Here is a 21,354-nt window from a genome sequence, read left to right as displayed (position 1 = left end):
AGTAAGTGCCAGCTATTGCAATCATTAATAAAAATTCAGGCATAGACTAGATGACCCCAAAGAGGTCTTGCCACTTTGGAATTTGGGGATACCTTCTGGAAGTTTCTTCCAGGATCTTTCCTAAGGATTCAACATTCATCGTGTATTTATTGAGCACCTACTATGTGCTGGGACCAGTTGAAGCCCTAGGGCTACACTGAGTGTAGATAAGTCTTTGCCCTTCAGCAGTTTGCATGCTAGGGGGAGCTGGCCTTTCTTGAACTACTCTAGGTACAGAGAAGTACTCAATACATTTTGGTTCCCTCGAATGGAATTCCTTTTTTGGACTGAAAATTTTCAACACAGACAAGAAACTATTTTCCTTAGCTATCACCTTTTCAAAGAGATAAATATTTCCCTTTGACGAGTACTCTGCTTATTTATTTATTTGTTTTCCATGAAGTGATGGCTTACCGCTCAGTGCATGTATAAAGAATTATGGGAAGGAGGGAGGCGTCTCTACTTTATCTTGCCTGGCTTGGGGGGGAGACTTGAAAAATGAGAGTAGGTTGGGGGGGAAGGAAACGACAGCTTGTTTAGCAGGAGGCATAAGGCATTTGGAAATCCATCTCTTCAGTTAGGAAGAAAGGGGTTTTGAAATTCAGCTACCTGTATGTGTAAGGGGGTATTTATCTAGAGGTTTTGGGACATCTGAAATGATGCTGCTGCAACCTGTTGGGAGGAGGGTGTTGTTAAACCTTTCTGGTTTCAGACAGAATCTTCCTCCTGATACTTTGTCTCCATGGCACAAGAACAACAGTGGAGACCTCAGCGGATGGAAAGATTTTTAAGCAGGAAGGAGTGCACTTCTTATATTTCTTACAACATAAATTAAACATCACAGCAGACATCAGGCTGGAAAAAGTTACAGGAAACTAAGGTACTTCCAGCACTTTATTAATGCAGTCTGGCCAATGGGTTCTGAGGAGCGATGAGATCACCAGCAGGTATGGAGCCCTGGGTGATTTGCAGCCAGCCCCACAGACGGGCTGGGGCTCGGGAGTGCAATTGTCCTCACTCCAGATGCTGTATCATATCCAGGTCTGGAGACAGGAATTGGAAACATGGGCAGAAAGACAGGACCAAAGAGCCTTATCAGCAACTTGCAGCAGTACCAAGCCCCGGTCTAGATAAGCTTGGGGAGTGTCGGGACTGGAAGCCAGGCTGGGCTGGAGAGGGAAGCAGCCAAAACAGGCTGGAGTTGAGGCTGTGCCAGCATGCTTGTCCATGTGCAAAAGGGAGTGTAGTTAGGCTGAGGCCAGCTGGCAAAATAAGGTCAAGTCCAGATTATTAGGACAAACCAGAGACAACTTTGGTGTCCCAGGAGATGCATTAGATTCCTGGGGCAGCCATAGCAAATTACCTGAAACCTGATAGCTAACAAAAGATATTTAGTTTCTCACAGTCCAGAGCCTAGAAGTCTAAAATCAAGGTGTTTGCAGTGTTGGTTTCTTCTGGAGGCACTGAGAGAGAATATGTTCCATGCCTCTTTCCCAGCTTCTACGTGGCAATCCTTTGGGTTCCTTGGATCGTGGATACATCACTCAATCTCTGCCGCCCTCCTCACATCACTCATCTTCTCCTCTTCTGATAAGTACTCCTGTCACTGGAGTTAGAGTCCACCCTAAATTCAGCGTGATCTCATCTTGAGATTCTTAATTATATCTACGAAGAGCCTTTTAGCAACTAAGGTCATCTTTTTTTTTGCATTTATTCTGCAGAATTTACTCCTGGGCCATAAGTTTTTGTTTCTTCAGGTTCTTCTGGGATACCTTTTTCTTCTGTGCAGCCTCCTCTTCTGGTTTAGGAACAATCTGCTCTTTTTCAGTAAGGATCATCTCAATGTGGCAGGGAGAGCTCATGCATGGGTTAATCCAACCATGAGCCCTGTATGTTCTACGCCGCATCCTGGGGGGCTTTGTTCACCTGGATGTGCTCAATGACCAGAGAACCAACATCTAAACCCTTAAGTTCAGCATTACTCTCTGCATTTTTAAGCATGTGCAGTAAAACTTCAGCACTCTTCTTGGGCCACCGACCCTGTGTCCAGCCCCACTGTTTGGCCTGGGCACACCTACCGACTCCACCATTGTAGCGACGGAATGGCACACACTGCTTCTGTAAAGTGACATCTTTCAGATACTTGGTGGCTTTTCGGCTATGCATACCCTTGATGGCCTGGGCAGTTTCACGTGTGTTATTTCGTAGGGTTTTTTGGGTCAAGCGAATAGCGAACCATTTTCAGAGGTCACCTCAGGCCGCTTAGGGGAAGAGGAAGAGCAGTGGTTCCTGGGAGAATTCATGAGAACTCCCCAAATAAGGTCATCTTTATAAATCCAGGGGTTAAGACTTTGTCATATCTTTTTTAAGGCCACTATTCAACTCACTATAGTAGATACGGAGTCAGAAAACTTGGGTTTTAATCCCGATTAATAATATGACAACAACTACACACTATATATATATATATATATATATATATATATATATATATATTTTACCATTTGTCAGGCACTCATTCATGATCAACAAACATTTATTGATCATCTACTGTATGCCAAGGACTCTTTTAGATTCTGGGACCTCAGTGACAAACAACACTGGCAGGAATCTCTGTCCTCATGGAGGCTACACTCTAGCAGACGTGGGTGGGGATAGACAAGCCACTAATAAATAAACTGAGGTATATGATATGTCTGATGCTGACGTAAAGACCATGAATGAGGGGAGGTGGATGGGAAGTTCTGGGGGTGTGAGAAGGTTGCAATTTTAAATAGGATGGTCCAGGAAAGTTTCTGTAAAAGCTACCATGTGAGCAAAATCTTGAAGGAGGGAATGGAGTTAGCCTGGTAGACCCCCGGAGAAACAGTCTTCCAGTAGAGGGAACAATGGAGTGCAAAGGACTCAGGGCTGCAGGCTGGAGAGTGAATAAGCAGGCCAAGCAGGCCGAAGGGGAGTGGGCAAGGTTGAAGGGTTGAAGTAGATGGAGTGGAAGGGATAACGGCAGTCAGATTGTGCCTGTTCAGCTGGTTCTCCAGTGGAAGGACTTTGGCATTTGCTTGGAGGGGAATGAGGAGCCACTAGGAATTTTGAGAAGAGGTGTGACATGATGTGGTTTCCTGACCAGAGGATCACGTCTGCATCTGTCTTGAAAACAGACTCCTGTGGAGGCAGGGGCAGAGCTGGGAGAGCCTTACTGCCCGAATCCAGGAGGAGAGCTGGAGCTTGGGCCAATGGAGACTGGGAGAAATGATGGGTTCGGCATGTATTCTGGAGCTGGAACTGCTAGAATATGCTGATGGTTGAATGTGAGGAATGAAGGGAAGGAGTCAAGGATCCCTCCAAGGTTTGGGGCCCGAAAGCTGCAAGCATGTACTGAGATGAGGTAGTGCTAATCACTGCACATGCATTAGACAACCCACTGCTCAGCCCGGTAAGCCTGGTAATCTCACTCTACCCATTTTATAGATGAAGAAACTGAGTCTTTCAACATTTAAGTAAACTGTTAAGACCATAAGTACCTGAAATAGGACTTAATCTCTGATATTTATTATCCCAGACTCCTAACTCCCAAAGCCCCAGTTTTTCCCTCTGTAAAGAGAATCTTACTATCTTAACTACAGCCACAAGATTGCAAGGGTTGTATGAGGGTGAACATAAAAATGCTTCATAAACTACACTGTACTATACAATTCTGTATGCTATCTATCACTATGTAACAACATATCCCAAACTTTGTGATATAAAAATAACAATTTATTATTATCTCTCGTGGTTTGGGAGGTGGACAGGGATCAGCTTGGTGGTTCTTGCTTGGATGTGTCACGTAGTTGCCGTCAGTACTCCTGGGCTCAGAGTCATCTCATAGGGCTTCTGCACTTACATGGCTGGTGGGTGATACTAACTCTTGGTTAGGACCTCAGCTGGGATTGCAGGTTAGCACACTACACACAGCCTCTCCCTGGGGCCTGGGCTTCCTCACCGCCTGGTGGCTGAATCCTAAGAGCAAACATCCTTAAGAAGAAGAATCAGGTAGAAGCCGTATTGTTTTTTATGATGGAGTCTGGGAGGTCACATAGAATCACTTGTGCCTTACTGTAAGGATTAAGGCAGTCACAGGGTTCCGTTAGGATCTCAGGAAGGGATATAGACACCACCTCTTGACTGGGGAGTAGCAAAGTCACATACAAGTCATCTATCAAGAGAAGCATGTGGGATGAGAGATATGGTTGTGACCATCTTTGGGAAATATGACCTATACTGAAGTGGAAGATATTGGAAGGGAAGTTCATCAAGGTAAGAGGTTTGACAAAATTAAACACACTGGGTTTAAGCCAGGCACAAGTAAACGGAAAGAGAAAAGTAGAGCAGGTTACTAGGAACAGCCTCCTAGGGTGGCAGCAGATTAAGCAGACAATATCACACAGTCAGATGGTGATGGATGTCTGGGTCCAGATCAGGGAAATTCTGCTCATTGTTGCATTTTTTCCTATCATTTTATATGATTTGTTCCTGAATTGTAAGATGAGCCCCAGGTAATAATGTTATAGAAAAAAAAAGTTATAGGGAAACATATCAGGAATACAATTCCCCATCTTCCCACCATACATTCAGAACCAGTGTGAAAGTGCTGGTGGTGGGTCCTGTTGTCTGCCTGGATGGGGGCGCAGTACAGAGCATAAGGGCTTTGGGCCTGGAAATCCCACAGACCTAGCTTTAAAGTTCCTTTTAGCAGGGTGATCCTGATCAAGTTACTTAACTTCCCTGTACGTCAACTTCCCAATGTGGAAAATGCTGATAATTATGAAATAATCATATAATGTGCCCCAGGGGCTAGAAAAAGGAAGTTCTCAATGCAGATTAGCTTGTAAAATCACTATTAAATAAATGTATTATTGTTTTTACAAAAAGGATCTCACAGAAACAGCATCCATGCTGCTTTGTATCTGCTTTTTTCATATGACAATTGTATTTTGAACATCTTTATGACTCTGGAAAAAGACACCTATGTCATTCATTGTCTTTATGAGATGCACACCTCCCCAGTGTAGACATGAACTGCAATTTGTTTAGCAGTTTCTAATCGTTGGCTATTTAGCTTTCTAAAAACTTAGTTTTAATCTGTTATATATAACACTGTAAAAACCAACTTTAATACTTGCCTAATTATTTTCTTACTGCTTGGCCCATTTGTTTAATAAACAAATGAATATTGACAAATTTCTAGAAATGGATTTGCTGGACTCAAACTCTCCCATTCAAGAGTTTTTTAAATTTACTTTTTTTTATGTAAAATTTCAAAACAAGAAAAAATTAGAATGGATTGTGTAATGAACATCAATATAAGACTAGCATCTGTATTTAGCCAGTTAACATTTCGCTCCATGTGCTTGGTCTGTATTTTTCTCAAACACTGAAAAATAAAACACATCCATCATGACATTTTGCCCTAATACTATAGTATGATTTTCATAAAAATGAGGACATTTTCCTACATATCCATCATATTATCATATATAGCAAAATTAAGTATAATTTCCTAATATCACCTAATACAGTTTATTTAGAAATTTCCCAATTGTATAAAACACATTTTACATCCTTCTATGGTATTTTTTTCAAGTCAGACCCCAAGCAAGAGCCTGAATTACCTAGGGTCATTACTGTCTCTTGAGTGTCTTTAAATCTCAAGTCATCCCTACCCCCTTTGTTTCCCCCCTTGAACACTGACTTGTTGAAGAGCTCAGGCTGGTCGACCTTTCCCCCTTCTGACCATTCAAAACCCCATTTACAGAAAAATCTCAGAAGTGAAATTGCTGGACCAGAAGGCCATTGTGGCTGCAGGCAGTCCTCCTGGTGTGAGCATTTCACAGTCTTTAGGACTGCAGCTCCAAAGTCTTACTTGGTCGACAGGTGCTCTCAATGCAAAGGGTTGGCTTTGGCAGGCCCTGCCCACCCTTCTCGCAGGGACCCGAGGGTCTGCTGTTCAGTACAAAGCTTCCTTAGGGTAAGGGGGACCACTGAAAATGAGTACCAGAAAGGACACTCGGTTTAATGGAAAAGGTGGCCTGAAGTCCAACACGAGAAAAGATGTTTTGAGAGATTTCATTCCACTCTGTTCAGAGGCTGGTGAGTTTCTCCTGGACACATTTTTCTTCTAGCTGGGGCAGGGGGTAGCTGAAGGAGAGCTGCATTGTCACAGACGTGCATTGAAATTCTGGTTCTGCCTGTGAGTAGGGTGACTTGTTACCTTGAAAAAAAACCACTTAAAATCCCATTTTATTTGGCACTCTGATATCTGCCAGGGACTGAGTCCTCTTTGGAGGACTCAGATGTCTTTCCCCTGCTGGGGGTAGGGGTGGGGCAAAGATACTGCTACTGAAAGGTGAGCAGGTCTCTTATCCTCCAAGACAGGGCTTCTCAGACACTTATGTACATAAGAATCACCTGAAGGACAAGGAGAGCTTGCATTAACCAGAGATTCTCCTGAGATTCTGATGCCATAGATGAGACCCAGGAATCAACTTTTTTTTAACAGCCACCCTAAGAGATTTTGACTCAGGTGGTCCACCATCCTTGAAGAACTCTGGTCTTGGAGCCTCAGTTTGCTTATCAGTGAAAGGTAACACTTTATAGCAATTACTATATGCCAGATATCCTTCTAGCTACTTTATACACATTTACTAACAATCCTCACAGACACCCTATGAGCTAGATACTCTTTGTACCCATATTTTACAGATGAAGGAATCAAGGCTCAGAGAGGTTAAATAACTTGCCCAGTGTTGACATTGTTACTAGGCAACAAAGCCCGGATATGATAATACATGTGGACTATGATAGTGTAAAACTTAAATTGATTTGAGGGCGCCTGGGTGGGTCAGTCGGTTAAGCATCTGCCTTTGGCTCAGGTAATGATCCTGGGGTCCTGGGATCAAGTTCCACGTCGGGCTCCCTGCTCAGCTGGGAGCCTCCTCCTCCCTCTGCCTGCTGTTCCCCCTGCTTGTGCTCGCTTGCTCTCTCTCTCTTTCTCTGTCAAATAAATAAAATCTTAAAAAAAAACCTTAAACTGATTTGTAAATTCAAAAATTCTAAGAGGTTACTACTGTTTGGTGGTATGAAAGGAATATTTCCCATTATGGTTAAAGAAGAATGTCTGAGGTTCTCTGTTATTCTATTCAAACTGACGTCAACTCTCCAGAGAGTGGATGAATGCTTGGCAAATAGAGAGCACTCAGTACTGGCTTGTTGAATGAATAAATAAATATGTTCTAAAATATTCCAGTACTCTGCAAACGTTAGTCCTTAAGCCCTTACACAGATGACACACTTCTATGTGTCCTCTCTTAATTTTTCTTCGTGGTCCAGTTCTGCTATATCCATACAGTACCATCAACTGGAGATCCAGCTGATTAATCATGGCAATCATGGATTGCCAAGTGACCTGGCTACCTTTGTTTTCTCCTGTCCATCTGCCATGTTGAGATGGTGGGAAAATCTTTGAGTTGGACTTCTTCAATGCAGAGTCCTAATACTGACAGAGTCACTGAGACCATCCTCTGGTTCCTTAGTCCCTTAAGGCTTCTAATTTGCTCGCATAAAGGATAGTTTTTAAAATCACAGGTTTGCATTGAAATATCAGCTCTGACAAGAGGGAAATGCGTTAAATGCTTTGACTGAGTTGCCACCTGTATCAGGTGAGGTGATGTTGTCAGTAATTAGCAATTAAGGCTGTAGAGATATTTTGCCTGTGTTTGAGCCTCTGCTCAATTGTTTATCAGCTCTGCAAACCCTGGGAAAATAACTTGCCTTATCTGAAAGATGGGGCAAATAATAATATCTACTTTAGAGGATTAGCATGAGAATAGAATAAGCAATAGAGTAAAGCATTTTAGCATAGTGCCCACCATATAGTAAGTTTGCACTAACACTAGCCAAGTTATTGCCTTGAAAATGAGATCATTATACCTTTTCCTTTGGAAATTTGAAAGAATGTTTATAAATTACTCTGATGTTTTGTAACTGTTCTATCAATAGCAATTGTTATGACTCTTATCACTGCACCATGAGGTTAAATTCAGAGATTTACAAGATTTTTTCCAGCACTAACATCTGTAATTTTTAAGAAATAACAAAATTAATGATTTGGCCATCTTAACTTTGAGAGATAGGGCATCACCATAAGAAATAACGACATAATGTTTCTGAGGCTATTTGGGGGATGAGGAGCTCTGAACTGAGGGCTACCTTCCAGAAAACAAGCTGTTGGCTTTAGTGGTGAGGATGGATACAGATGTTTCCAGTGAGAAATTTCACTACCTGAAGATTAGACAAGATCATTGAGATCTGTTATTCTTTCAACTAATGGAAGTGTCTGGCCTTTTGAGTGTTGTTATATTACTCAATCGGGGGATAAAAAACACACAGCGCTCACAGAGTGTTTAAAAACCAAGGGTAAGTCTTTGTTAACTCATGTTGTCAACTCATTGTGGTGAGACTATCCAGCCTCTCCCCTACACCTTAGGACAGGCCCCTGTGGCAGGGTTGCCAGATAAAACAGAAGATGCCCAGGTAAATTTGAATTTCAGATAAACTGAGTTTTTAGTATAAATATATCTATATATGTTTGTATGGACAAGTATGTCCCAAATATTGTAAATATTTATAAATATTATGGCAACCATAGAATGTCCTGCAGGACAGTGCTTCTCAATCTTTATTATGCATATGCATCACCTGAGAATTTTATTAAAATGCAGATTCTGCTTCAGGAGTTGAGATGTTGACGCTACTATTTTGAGAATCACATCTGAGTGGCAAAAGTGAAGGGTAGAATCTCTCAGACTTGCCAGAGTAGAGAATCACCCGTGGTGCTGATTGAAAATACACTTTGCCATGACAACACACCACAGACTGGGCGGTTTAAATAAGGGCAGGGCTGGAAATCCAAGATCAAGGTAACAGCAGGGTTTAGTTTCTTCTGAGGCCTTTCTCCTTGGCTTGGGGACAGCCGCCCTCTGGCTGCCTCTTCAAGTGATTTTTTTCCTGTGCTTGTGGGCCCTTGATCTCTCTCTGAGTGTCCTAGTCTCTTTTTATAAGGACGCCAATCAGCTTGGACTAGGACCCACCCTAACAGCCCCATTTTAACTTAATTATTTCTTTAAAGTGCCCATCTCCAAATAAAGTCACATTCTGAGGGAGTGGGGGTTAGGGCTTCAACATAGGAATTTGGGGAGGACACAGTTTAGTCCTTAACTGTATCTGGGACTCCCTGAGACAGAATTTCTGTGAGAAGGGTTTTCAGAGACTCATCAATTTCACCAGCTAGAAGCTCTGGTTGAAGAAAACTATCCCAGGTAAGTTTTACCAGGCAACATTTGAGCATGAATCAGAATCACCTGAAGAACTCGTTAAGACCTCCGAGTTTTTGATTTGAGAGGCAAGGGTGGAGCTCCTGATTCCGATTTTCTAACAAGCAGTCATTCTTAAGAACTACAACCTTAGACAAATCCCTAAAGCCCTCTGCGAACCAGGGACAGTGGTAACATACTCCTCATGTGGCTGTCCTGTGGATTTCCTGAGATCAGGAGGCAAAAGCTCTTGAGGATCTAGAGCCCTGGATTAGGTGAAAATGAGTTATAGTGATGCATTTTCTACAGCCTGTGAAACAGGAAACAAGGCCAATGTATTTTCATAAACAGAAAAACATTGATTTTTTTTTTAAACTTTCTTCTGATTCTATACTTGAGAGTCAGTGAAGTGTATTTCATTCCTGTTCCCATAGTGGGCTTTATTGAATCGCACATTATTAGACCCCACGAGGCCATTTTCCCAGATGTGTTGGGGCTCAAAGATCAAATCTACATATGTCTGGGATGAAAAAAAGTTGAAAGGATGCCAAATTATGTGATTAAGCCTTCATTCTCCTAAGAAAGTGCTTTCTGGTTACAACTAAAATTCCTGAGCCATGAGTTACTTCGATGTTGGTTGTGTTCGTAAACATGTAAACAAAGTCTTTCACAAAGAGAAATCAATAGCTTTTTAATTTTTTTTTTTTTTTTTTTTTTTTTTTTTTTTTTAAATCCCTAAAGATTTTTGAATCACCCTTTCTGGCACGTTCGAAATCTAGAATTCGGCCAATCCAGATAAATAGAGAAAGAAGTCTTGAGCAAATGGACCTTTCTTTATATGGCGGTTTCATAAGGGCCTCCCATTAAAAACAAATATTTTGTAATTGTCTCCTTTTTCTGAGATGAGATATAAGTGGTTGGTTGGTAAGCAATTTTAAAGATCTTGTTTATAATAATGGGACCATAGGTTGATGATTTTATTTAAGTAGTAGGTTGGTACATCTCTCGGGAGTCCAATAAATCAGCTGGGAGGTGGTTTCTGCTGTTGTGTGCTCTTAAACATATTGTTTTCAAAGCTTCATCTCCCCTTTAGTGTACTGGGTTGAAGAATGATAGCTACCAGGACTTACATGAGAATTAAATATGTGCAAAGTCACTACTATGCATTCACTGAAGCATAATAGCTTCATACGTGACAGGTGTTTTGTTACTTATATGAAAACACATTGGAATGTGTTGTCATTATTATGTTTTTGTTCATTTTAACTTTTCCTCCCTTTTTTTTTTCTTCCTAACTAACCGAACAATCAAAACATGAGATCTGTTTTCAATTAGGGAACTTTGTCCAGAAACATTATGAGTAAGCTTTTTGTTTTGTTTTTAAATCTTGAAATGATAAGGAAACTGAGACCCAGAGTTTAAATATCTAGACCAAGGTCAACCAGCAGGCTGTGACAGAACAGAATTCAAACGTAGGATTTTGACTGCAAATGCCATTTTCTTGGGTTTATGCCCTTTCAGTTGTTCTTGAATTCAAGGTTGACAGTCCCTGGGTTTCAATGCTGAAAACTGATACAGGGAAAATATACAATTCACTGCTGTTAATTTAGGGGCAAAGCATCCAGCTGATTAGTAGGTCTCTATGTCTCATTGATAATAGTCTTTTGCTATTGGGTTTATTAATAATTCTGTCAGAGATTTATCAGTTTTATACATTAGAATTCCTGTTTAAGAGGTAAAGTATGGGGGAAAAGTAGAACAAGTCTGTTGAAAACTGAGATGTGGTATTCAAAACATCTAATTGGCCTGGATCCTGGGGTGTTAGTCTAAGTGTTAACCCTTTAGTTGTTGAATTGAAGAAGTTCTGGACAGCTGAGGTAGAGGTTGGATACTTGGGAACTTAGGACTGTGGCTATTTACCAACCAATAACCTCTTTAACCACTGGCAAAGCAATACCAGTGTGAACAGGATGGATATCTACCCAGGTTGAAAGCCTGTGTTCCTAAATAGCCCCATTCCCTTGGATTGATGTTTCTGGTACAAAGACAAATTTGCAGCACCAACGTTTTTTATTTTCCTGGGCTACTAAGAGCTGTGAAATAAAGGTTAAAATTAGGGTTTTAAGCTAAAAATGTCAGCTATTCTTAATCACAAGTATGCATCATCATTGCTTATGCAGTTTTCCCAAAATTCATGTGCCTTTGAATTTTGCTATGATTCTGATTCAGTAAGAGTGGGCTGTGTCCCTGGAATCTGTGCTTTTAAGAGTCTTCCCTAGATGCATCTTCTATATTGGATATCTCCTGTTTTACCCTCTAGATGTACACTCAGCTTTTTTTAGTCATGCTCTAGTCTCAGAAGGCCAAGCTCTGTGGACTACCTTGGTGAACTCCCTTGCTTTCTGGCTTCCTGTTGGGAGCAGCCTATGGAAGACCATGGTGGGCTATAGAAGGAGGCAAGGAGAAGGAGGCTGGTCTATTTTATTCCCTTGGTTCCTTCCTTAAGGGATCACTTTGGACTGGCTTTCACTTTGACCAAAGACCACAGCTTCTTCAAAGTTAGCCCTCTTCATATGTCTCTTTCCAAATTCTTAGAACTGTTCCCTCTCTTGACCCCTTTCAGCAAAGGGGTGGTGACAGCTCTGTTGGAACTAATATCAGAGCACTGTTACAGCTTTTATAGTTTTCTTACACCCTTGTAAACATTTTCTTTATTAAAACTATCCTCATGGGGCGCCTGGGTGGCTCAGTCGTTAAGCGTCTGCCTTCGGCTCAGGTCATGGTCCCAGGGTCCTGGGATAGAGCCCCGCATCGGGCTCCCCGCTCCGTGGGAAGCCTGCTTCTCCCTCTCCCACTCCCCCTGCTTGTGTTCCTTCTCTCGCTGTATCTCTCTGTGTCAAATAAATAAAATCTTTAAAAAATAAAAAATAAAAATAAAAAACAAACAAACAAAAAAAACTATCCTCATTATTCTATTTGATCATGCCATTTATTTCCTGGTGGAACCCTTTATTTTTTTAAAGATTTATTTATTTATTTTAGAGATAGAAAGAAAGAGTGTGTGCGGAGGTGGAGAGGGGAGAGGGAGACAGAGAGGGAGAGAGAATCTCCAGCAGATTTCCTGCTAAGTGCAGAACCCAATAAAGGCTCCATTTCATGACCCTGAGATCATGACCTGAGCCAAAACCAAGAGTCCGATGCTTACCTGACTGAGCCACCCAGGTGCCCTAGTGGGACACTTTCTAGTAGGCTCTGCCTTATCTACTGCCCCAACCTTTCACTGAACTTAGATGATCTTTAAGAAACCTCCCATTACCAATATTCTGACTGTATCCACATAGCTCAGATAAGTCAGGGGGAATTCTGCCATGGTTAATCTCTCTAAGGTACAATGAGAGGTATGGAAAACCAGCTGGAATTCCAATATTTACCTTCTAGCATCTTGTTCACCTTTGTGCAAAATGCCTGAAGAAAGTCTGGCCAATTCTAGATGGCAAAGAACAAATAAATTGAAGATGATCCTAGGGACAAAGAACTTAAGTGGACTTTGTAAGTTTTATTCAAATTATACAATATAATTAAAATATAAAGGAGTTTGCTCTCTCAAGGAGAAATACTTAAAGAGGCCTTAACTAGGTCTCTGTTTGGCAGCAGAATTTTATGACTCTCAGTATTTGCATGGTTAATTAATCCCTTAAAGTGATGACTAGTAGGCAATTTATCTGGACGGTACAAGAGGCTAATTGGTAATATTGTTACACAAAATCTTGTGGGCAAAAATTATGCCTGTCTTTTAAAAAATGTGCCTTTGGTATTTGAAGGGAGAGCTCTAGTGTCTTGGGCCTCAGAGGAATTCAGCCTGTTGATGTCAGAATTAATGAAGAATATGGAAACTTAAGTGTAGGATGGATGGAGTGAAAATGCATTAAAGATTAATGACATTAGACTAGTGGGAGAGCCACATTTTCTGGTGATCAAAGACTCTGAGACTTTCATCTGAAGTGCCTGGGAGAATGTTGAACATCTTGGAATTTGTCATATAGCCTTTGGTTAAATTTTATCAGCCTGTTATTCAGCAAGATGCTCCAAGAAATATCCCCCTACCCTCAAGCTCTGATCTGTTCATTCATTTAGCAAATGTTTTTTGGGTATCTACTCTGTGCCAGGCCCCCTTAAAAAACCTGACCCTAATGAGTCCAACATACACATTGCCATGCACTGTAGTGACGGGCACATTTTCTTCAATAATGAAACGAGAACACATTTACGTTCTGAGGTAGAGTACATTTCTTTTAATATTATGTATTAAGATAACTAGAAATCCTCTAGTTGTAAAATACTCCAAACATTGGATGAAATATAATAAGAAACATTTGAATGTGGGGAAAAAGCCAGGGAAATTCTCAGAAGCTAGGGGAAAAACCCCTGAGAGCAGAGTATGTGCTCCAGTTCTGGTTGCCTTGTGTGCAGAGCAGAAGGAGAAGCTTCTCTCAGGGAGCACATAATAGGGAATAGTTCACCAACAGTGTGAATTTGCAGACACACTGGACAGTAGAATTTAAGTCCCACCACTAAGGTAGGGTTCTGAAGGAAAACAAGATGGTGCTCTGAGAACATCCAGCTAAATAATCTGGCTAGAGTTGGTCAGGCAAGTGTTACGGAGGCTTCGCTGGAGACACCGTGGGATCTGAGGGCTGGATCCCACTTGGAGTGGGATCTGAGGGCTGAGTTGGACGGGGGCAGTGTAGGCCAGGGGTGAGCAGTCCTCGCAGAAAGCTGACTGTGTGAAAAGTCATGTGGGCTGCAGAGAGTATAACAGGAAAATCTGTGCTGTTCCCGACTGGAAAGCTAAGCTCCTAAAGGTTTCATCTTTATAGGCAGGATTTTCACCCCCCCCCCCCATTGAAAAGCAATGGACAGCTACTGAGGGTTTTAAACAGTGTCATAACATTAGAATTGTTATTTTAAAATCTCCTTCTTGCCACTTTGTATAGTAGGGGGTGCAGCAGGGTAAGAGTGGAAGATGATCCTGGGAGGGAGCACATGGCTTTAACTAACCTGGTGGGGACCAGAGCATCATGAACAGAACACCATGAACTGCAGGGAGGGGAAACAGCCCCCAGAAAAGGACATAGGACTTTGTCCAAGGCTTTGATTTTATGTCTGGTATTTAAAAAGAGTAGACAGAACACTCCACTCCAGATGAGCAGGAAACCTGCACCGTACAGGTGCATGGATGTTTCTAGTTGAAGCATTTACAAACAAAACATGAAATATAGAATAACAAAACAAACCACCATGACCATCAGAAATTTGTTTTTACAGGGGCACATGGGTGACTCAGTCAGCTGATCGTCTGGCTTTTGGTTTTGGCTCTGGTTATGATCTCAGGGTCCTCAGATCAAGCTTTGTGGGCTCGCGCTGGGTGTGGTGGCTGCTTGGGATTTCCTCCTTCCCTCTGCCCCTCCCCCTGCAACCTCCTGCTCGCAAGTTCTCTCCCTTAAAAAGAAAAATTGTTTGGGCGCTTGGGTGGCTCGGTTGGTTGAGTGACTGCCTTTAGCTCAGGTCATGATCCTGGAGTCCCTGGATCGAGTCCTGCATCAGTCTCCCTGCTCGGCAGGGAGTCTGCTTCTCCCTCTGACCCTCCCCCCTCTCATGTGCTCTCTCTCTCAAATAAATAAATCTTTAAAAAAAAATTGTTTTATGGAATGAAGGAGAAACTTTATTTGCATTAAGTTTGAGAACAGAAGTGATTATAAAATGTAGCTATAAACTGATTTCAGGATTAATGCCTGGCAAGGTTTTTTTTTTTTTTTTTTTGTCATTCTTCCACCTTGCCCTAATTCCTAATTTCTCACTATTGTACCTCCATGGACCATTTTTTCTCTGGCTCCATCTCTTCCCCTAATGACCGAGATCCTTCCCCTCCTTCTTTCCATGTCTTCATTTGGATAATTGTTATTTCTTTCAGATTTTAACTTAATAAAAACTAACACCATTGGCAGGTTATGTCTCATGGCTGTGCTAAGCACTTCGAGGCAGACAATCTTTTAGTTCTTACAGTGACTGTGAGGTAGGTATGTACATTCCCATTTGCAGATGAGAAAGCAGACTCAGGTAAGCCAAATTACATGGTAAAAGGTCCAATGGTTAGTAATCGTAGAACAAGGATTTAAACCCAAACATTGCACACACAAAACAAACAGTTGATTTAGGCAACTTTCATTGATTATGTATCACCCAGGATCTTGTTAAAATACAAATTCTGATTTTGTGGGTCCCAGTTTTGCTGATCTGGACCCCACTTCGAGTAGCTCTAGTGTATGAGAGGCGTTCTGGGAATATTTATTAAATGAAGCAATGAATGAAAGAATTCAAGGAAAGAACATGCTAAGATGTGTATGTTAATGATTTCTTCGTTTGGAGATCCTATTTTGGCCTTGCACTTAGAGTTGTTTGAGTAGTAATTTTTCAGTTAAGTATTGATTGAGCACCTGCTATGGATGAGGCACCATGGAAGATGCACACATGAATGAGATGTGACCTCTCTTTTGGGCTGAAAGCCTGGGATGGCCCTGTGAGTCAGGCAAGGACTCTGGCTCAGCAGTAGGTTCCTGGAGTACGCTCACTGCCAGCCAGCTCTCCCTACCGCTAGTCATCACGAAACTAACCACCAGCGCCAATCTCAGTGCTAAGAAGTGTTTTACATTTTACTTGTTTCCCTCAACATCCCTACACTTGAGATACTCTTGCTTTTCCCCTTTTGCACATGGAAAAGCTGTGGCAGAGAGCAGTTGAGTAGCTTACCCAGAGACATAGCAAGGCTGCTGACATTGGCACCAAGTGGTTCTAATGCCAGAGGCCCATTTCTTTATCATGATGTTCTTCTTGGCATCTGGAACCACGAAGCAGTAAATAGAGTTAAAATATAAAATATAGAACATTACATAAAAACACTGGGATTTTCACGTTGATAAAGATTTCCTTTTGTCAGTCTTGTTTCATATTTTTTAATGCAAAAGAAAGAAAACATAACAGGGATTGTTGACATTCCCTTTACCCCTCCATCTTCCCATTTCCTCTCCCACCATCTTCTAAGTTAGGGAGGCATACTTTGGGTCATTGTTTTCTACTTCTGGAAATTTTTTTTCAATTTTCTGTTTTATATTTCCAATCAATGTATTTGCTATTTGTTTGAGTATTCAAAATATTCAGAAATTACGATATGCTGTATGTACATTTCTTTCACTTGGCATTATGTTTTTGATAGCTGTGTGTGTTGCATCACCTAGGTATAGCTTTTTTATTTTAAATTCTACTGCATTCCATCTTAATTATCTGCTCTACTATTGGTGGATGTTTAGGTTTTTTATAATACAATTTCATGAATGCTGGTGTAAACATTCTCAAACAGTTTTCTTGGATACAAGTGCAAGAATTTTTGTCGGGTATATACTTAGGAATGGAGCTGTCAGGTTATAGATTATGTCATTTTTAGAAGTTCTTGATATGTTGGCCAAATTATGCTCAAAAGTGTAGCAACTCAGTTCCTTCCAGAAGCATATACTGTTATCAACACTTTATGAGGTCGGACATTTTCCCCTCTATGAGAGTATGAAATGGTATGCTGTTATTACTTTAATTTGCAGTACTTTGGTTGCTAGTTGAAGTTAAGCTGTGTGTGTGTGTGTGTGTGTGTGTGTGTGTGGATATTGGGTTTCTCCTTTTCCTGTTTGTATCATTGGCTCATTTTTTTCCTAACTCGTTTGTAAAAGCTTTTACCTGTTCTGAATATTGTTTCCTATTTATGTATGCATCACAAATAACTATTCATATTCCTTCGCTTCTTTATATTAATCTTAAACTATGTATAAGCTGATGCTTTTAATTTGGGCAAATTTTGTTTTTTCTTTTGTGAATTGTACTTTTCCTTTATTAAAATCTTTGGTAGAGGCAGCATAGCAGAATGTTTAGGAGCTTTGTTTCTGGAGCCAGGCTGCCTGAGATGGACGCTGGGTTGTCACTTCCTATCCCATCCTAGCCTATCCATCTTATCTTATCACATTGCATTCAGAAGACCTTCAGTACAGTGTTGAATAGGAGAGGTGTTAGAAGAGGTGGGGTCAGTGGAGTTCCTGGTGAAGTAGCAGTATTGTCATGATTGGGAATTATAGAATTCTTTTTTTAGGTCTGCCCTCTAGAGCCGGCACTGAAGTAAAGATAGCTTTTGTTGCTGGCGCCATATCCCTGTATGGGTTTTGGTCAATGGTCATTTGCAGGGAGTAGTCATACTATGTGTGAGGATAGCAGGCTCAAGTCTGAAACACTGTAAACTATTTTAGGTCTACCACTAATCTGCTGTTTGAATTCATATGGTTTTTCTTTTCTTTCTTTTTTTTCTTTTTTTTTTTTAGTTGTCATTTTATTTATCAATGTCCCTCACTGGATTCATGAGGATAATGCCCAAGTCAATATTATTGTTCCAAAAGCCTAAAATACTAACTGGCATTTTTAAGGTAGATGTTTAGTAGATCCTAGAATGATTAAATTAATGATCTCACTTTACCTGTCTGTTTAATAATATCTGTAAAATGAGGTCAGGGAACTTGTTCTACCTCCCACAATGATTTGGGAAGATTAAAGCAAACCATGTGCTTTGAAAAGCTACCCACAGTTCATGCCAACCACAGTTCATGGTGGCTAACAGCAGGCAAGGAATCACAAGTAGGTAATACGTTTGCCTGTTTCCAGTACTAAAATGTGAATTCTATGAGAACAGGAATCTTGTCTGACTTATTTGTGGCTGTGACCCAGGCACCAGAACACTGCCGGGAACACAGCTATTTGTTGGATAAATGGAGTAGAGTAGAATTTAATCAAGATACATTTAGTAGACTCAGAGAAAATAAAGGAAACTCTAAAGTCTAATTCAAAGGTCTGCTGTCAGAATGTACATATGAGTCAGAGAGTATATGGGAAAAGTAGAAAAGAAGAAAGTAGAAGAAAAAAATGGATGTGAAAACGGTAAATGAGAATGAAGGAGACATTGTTCAGGACTTAAGAAAATCCTAGACTGAAAAGGTCAATTCGATGTTTGGGGTTGTCTTTCAAACTGAATAGGATCGATTAAATGGCCAATCTGATTGCATAAAGCTGGTCATTACTATGGTAAGGGAACCACAATTTAACTGTAAATGCTTGATTTAGTATTTGTAAGTTTATGAAGAGAGATTGCAGAAGTGCTTTAAGAGTTTGATAGTTGCCTATGCTCTGAAAATAATAATAATGTATCCTGAAAACTTTGAATTTATACTTGGATTTTGTCTATCCTAATATTCTCTGTATTCTCATAAAAGTAGCTTTAGTAGATAGCTGTTGTTTTTGTTTCCTTGCATCTATTTCTTTTTTTTTCCCCCCTCTCCTAAGAGTATCCCAATTTGTTCTGGGGAATAAACTCCTGGTCTCATTCACTTGATTTGTGTGAGGATAGACTACTTTTCTATTTCCAGGAGCGGCCATGTGACCCAGGCCAGGGCAGTCAAGATAGACCATTTTTCTGGTCATAATGCTTAACTCAGCGATGGAGCGTAAGACCCAAGATAGGCAAAGACTCTCAATCTGGGGACTTTGGATCTAACTGTTGTGAAGGAGAATTCATCTTTCAACTAGGGCTGCAGGATTGACTCTTATTCAAAAGAAAGAAACTGAGAGAGAGAGAGAGAGCGAGAGAGAGACAGAAGCTGCCCGAGAGAAGAGGACTCAAAGAAAATGGAGAAAATAGAGAAAAACTGAATCTTGGTGATATTGTTGAACACCTGAATCCTTTTTGCTTGAAGCTCTTCTAGTCTTTTCAGTCAGGTCAGCCAGGAAATTCCTACTTCATTGAATTTCAGTGGGGGTTCATTTGCAATTCAGAAGAGTCTTGATTAATATATTTTGATTTTTTAAAAAAAACTTTTCAATGGAATTGAGAGCACAGACTTGGGCTAGCTGAAAGTCAGGGGGATGTATCATACACCTTTTTCTAGGTAATCAGTTACTGAAAACACACCTTTAGAAACTTAACTTCTCATCGGTGTTTGTCTATCTATAGCTAGAAGTGAGGGCATATCTAGAGCTAGAATTAGATGATCTCAAGGTTATTTCCAGGTCAAAAATTTAAAATTCAGAGACAGCTTTTCTTGTAATGACTTCATGATCTCTCTTGTATTTGCTGGAAGCTTCTGATGACCACGGCTACCTCTTACAAAGTTCCAGAGTGTACCCTGCCATTCATCGCCCCCCTCTTATCTCTGCTTAAGTTTCCTAATGCCCTGATAACAGAAGGAGGCACTGCCACTATGATGATGATGATGATGATGATGATGATGATGATGAAAGTAACTACTGGTTTGAATTCTCACAGTATCAAGAACTTCACATAATTCTTTTCACTAAATCTTTCTAAGGACCCAGTGAGGTAGGAATTAACATACAGTATGTAATCATTGATCCAGTATGAGAGTATTGGGTTTATTCAGTTTAACTTTACCCCACCTACCCTGCAAGCACAGATAGCCTCTCCATCATTACCCTAATTAATGCCCAAAGTCTCCTTACCATTTGAGGGGCATACAGGTGCCTACGAAATTGAGAAGTATATTCATGGAGTGTCACTGGGCCAAATGAGTTGAAACCTACCAAGTCTTTTACGGTAAATACATATCACTCCTGCTGGGTGTTTATAGGTGATGCTATGTTCTTTTGGCTTTCAAGGGAAGATCACCTGACAGGTTCTCCCTTCAGTGATGGCTGGGCAACTAGTGATGAGAGTGAGAGATCATCTATATGACCCACTAGTCTATGTGAACAGTGCTACTCCAAGTGATCCATCCATCAATTTGCATACCTGGGTCTTCCTGGGTAAATGATCTTCAATCTTTTAAGGCAGCTATCCCTAGGATTGGATTCTAACCTCCCAGAGCTTTTAAAAAAATTTTTAAATAATTCTTCTACTTTCCTTTGATCCCTCTACTACCTCCTCCTTCTCCGCCTTATTCTTTTTGCAAATGTTTTCTCTTCTTGTTCTTTCACAGTTGACAGGAAGGAGTTAAACTCACAACACAAATTATTAGCAACCAAGGGGAAAAAAAAAAGATGTCCTTTCTTCAAAATAAAGAACATAAACTTGAAACCATCCCAGAAGGTGAAAGGATATTCTTAGAATTAATCTTCCAATTTCATAAAAAAATGAAAAGAAAAAATAGTTGACTTTCCGTATTAAAACATTGTGCATGTTCTTATTCTAAGACCCTTTCAATCCTCATTTTACAGATTAGGAAACTGAGGCAAAGAGAATTTAAATAATGAGTCAAAGGTTACAGACTTAAGAAGCTATAGAGTCAAACCTAGATGGGACTGAGAATCAAATCCTGCTATTATCCATTGAGCTTACAGGTAATGGGATGATGTATTTTTAGGAAAATGATCCTAGAAAAATGTCACAAATAATGGCTTTTAGAAAAGATTCTCTTTTCCACAGGTTGTTAGGGAATGAGCCAATAGAAGTCCATGTAAATTTCTTAACCAACACATAATAGTCCTTCACGGTGAACATTGTTCTCTGAAAGTTATAGTTTATAGACAAACCTCTAGATATTTGTTTTTGCTTTCAGTTTAAAAAGGACTTTGATATGGTTTGTATGTAACTTTACTGATTAAACTTTGCAACCAATACCCATTTATAATGCCTTCATAGCTTTATTTCTCAATAGCTAGTGGGCTATGTGTTAACTTTTTAAAATAATTTTAGTCCTCATATAATAGCCATAAACATACTATTTTGCGATCCTGTAGAAAATGGAAATAATTCTTTCCGTATGAACAACTATTGGCTTTTCACATTTCCCATGAAAACTTTTGATGAATAGAAAGTTTCTCCTCATCAGTTCTTGATATATCTTTTTGCTTCATTTCTTGTGTCAAG

General features: G+C 40.4%; 1 pseudogene; it reads right to left on the bottom strand.

Moving 5' to 3' along the window:
• Nucleotides 1-1,763: 1,763 nt before the first annotated feature.
• Nucleotides 1,764-2,232, bottom strand: LOC110584839 (annotated as a pseudogene).
• Between the last annotated feature and the right edge of the window lie 19,122 nt (nucleotides 2,233-21,354).

This window comes from Neomonachus schauinslandi, chromosome 1 (genome assembly GCF_002201575.2).
Source record: "Neomonachus schauinslandi chromosome 1, ASM220157v2, whole genome shotgun sequence".
Taxonomy (NCBI): Eukaryota; Metazoa; Chordata; class Mammalia; order Carnivora; family Phocidae; genus Neomonachus; species Neomonachus schauinslandi.
This window is presented reverse-complemented; position numbering and strand designations above follow the sequence as displayed.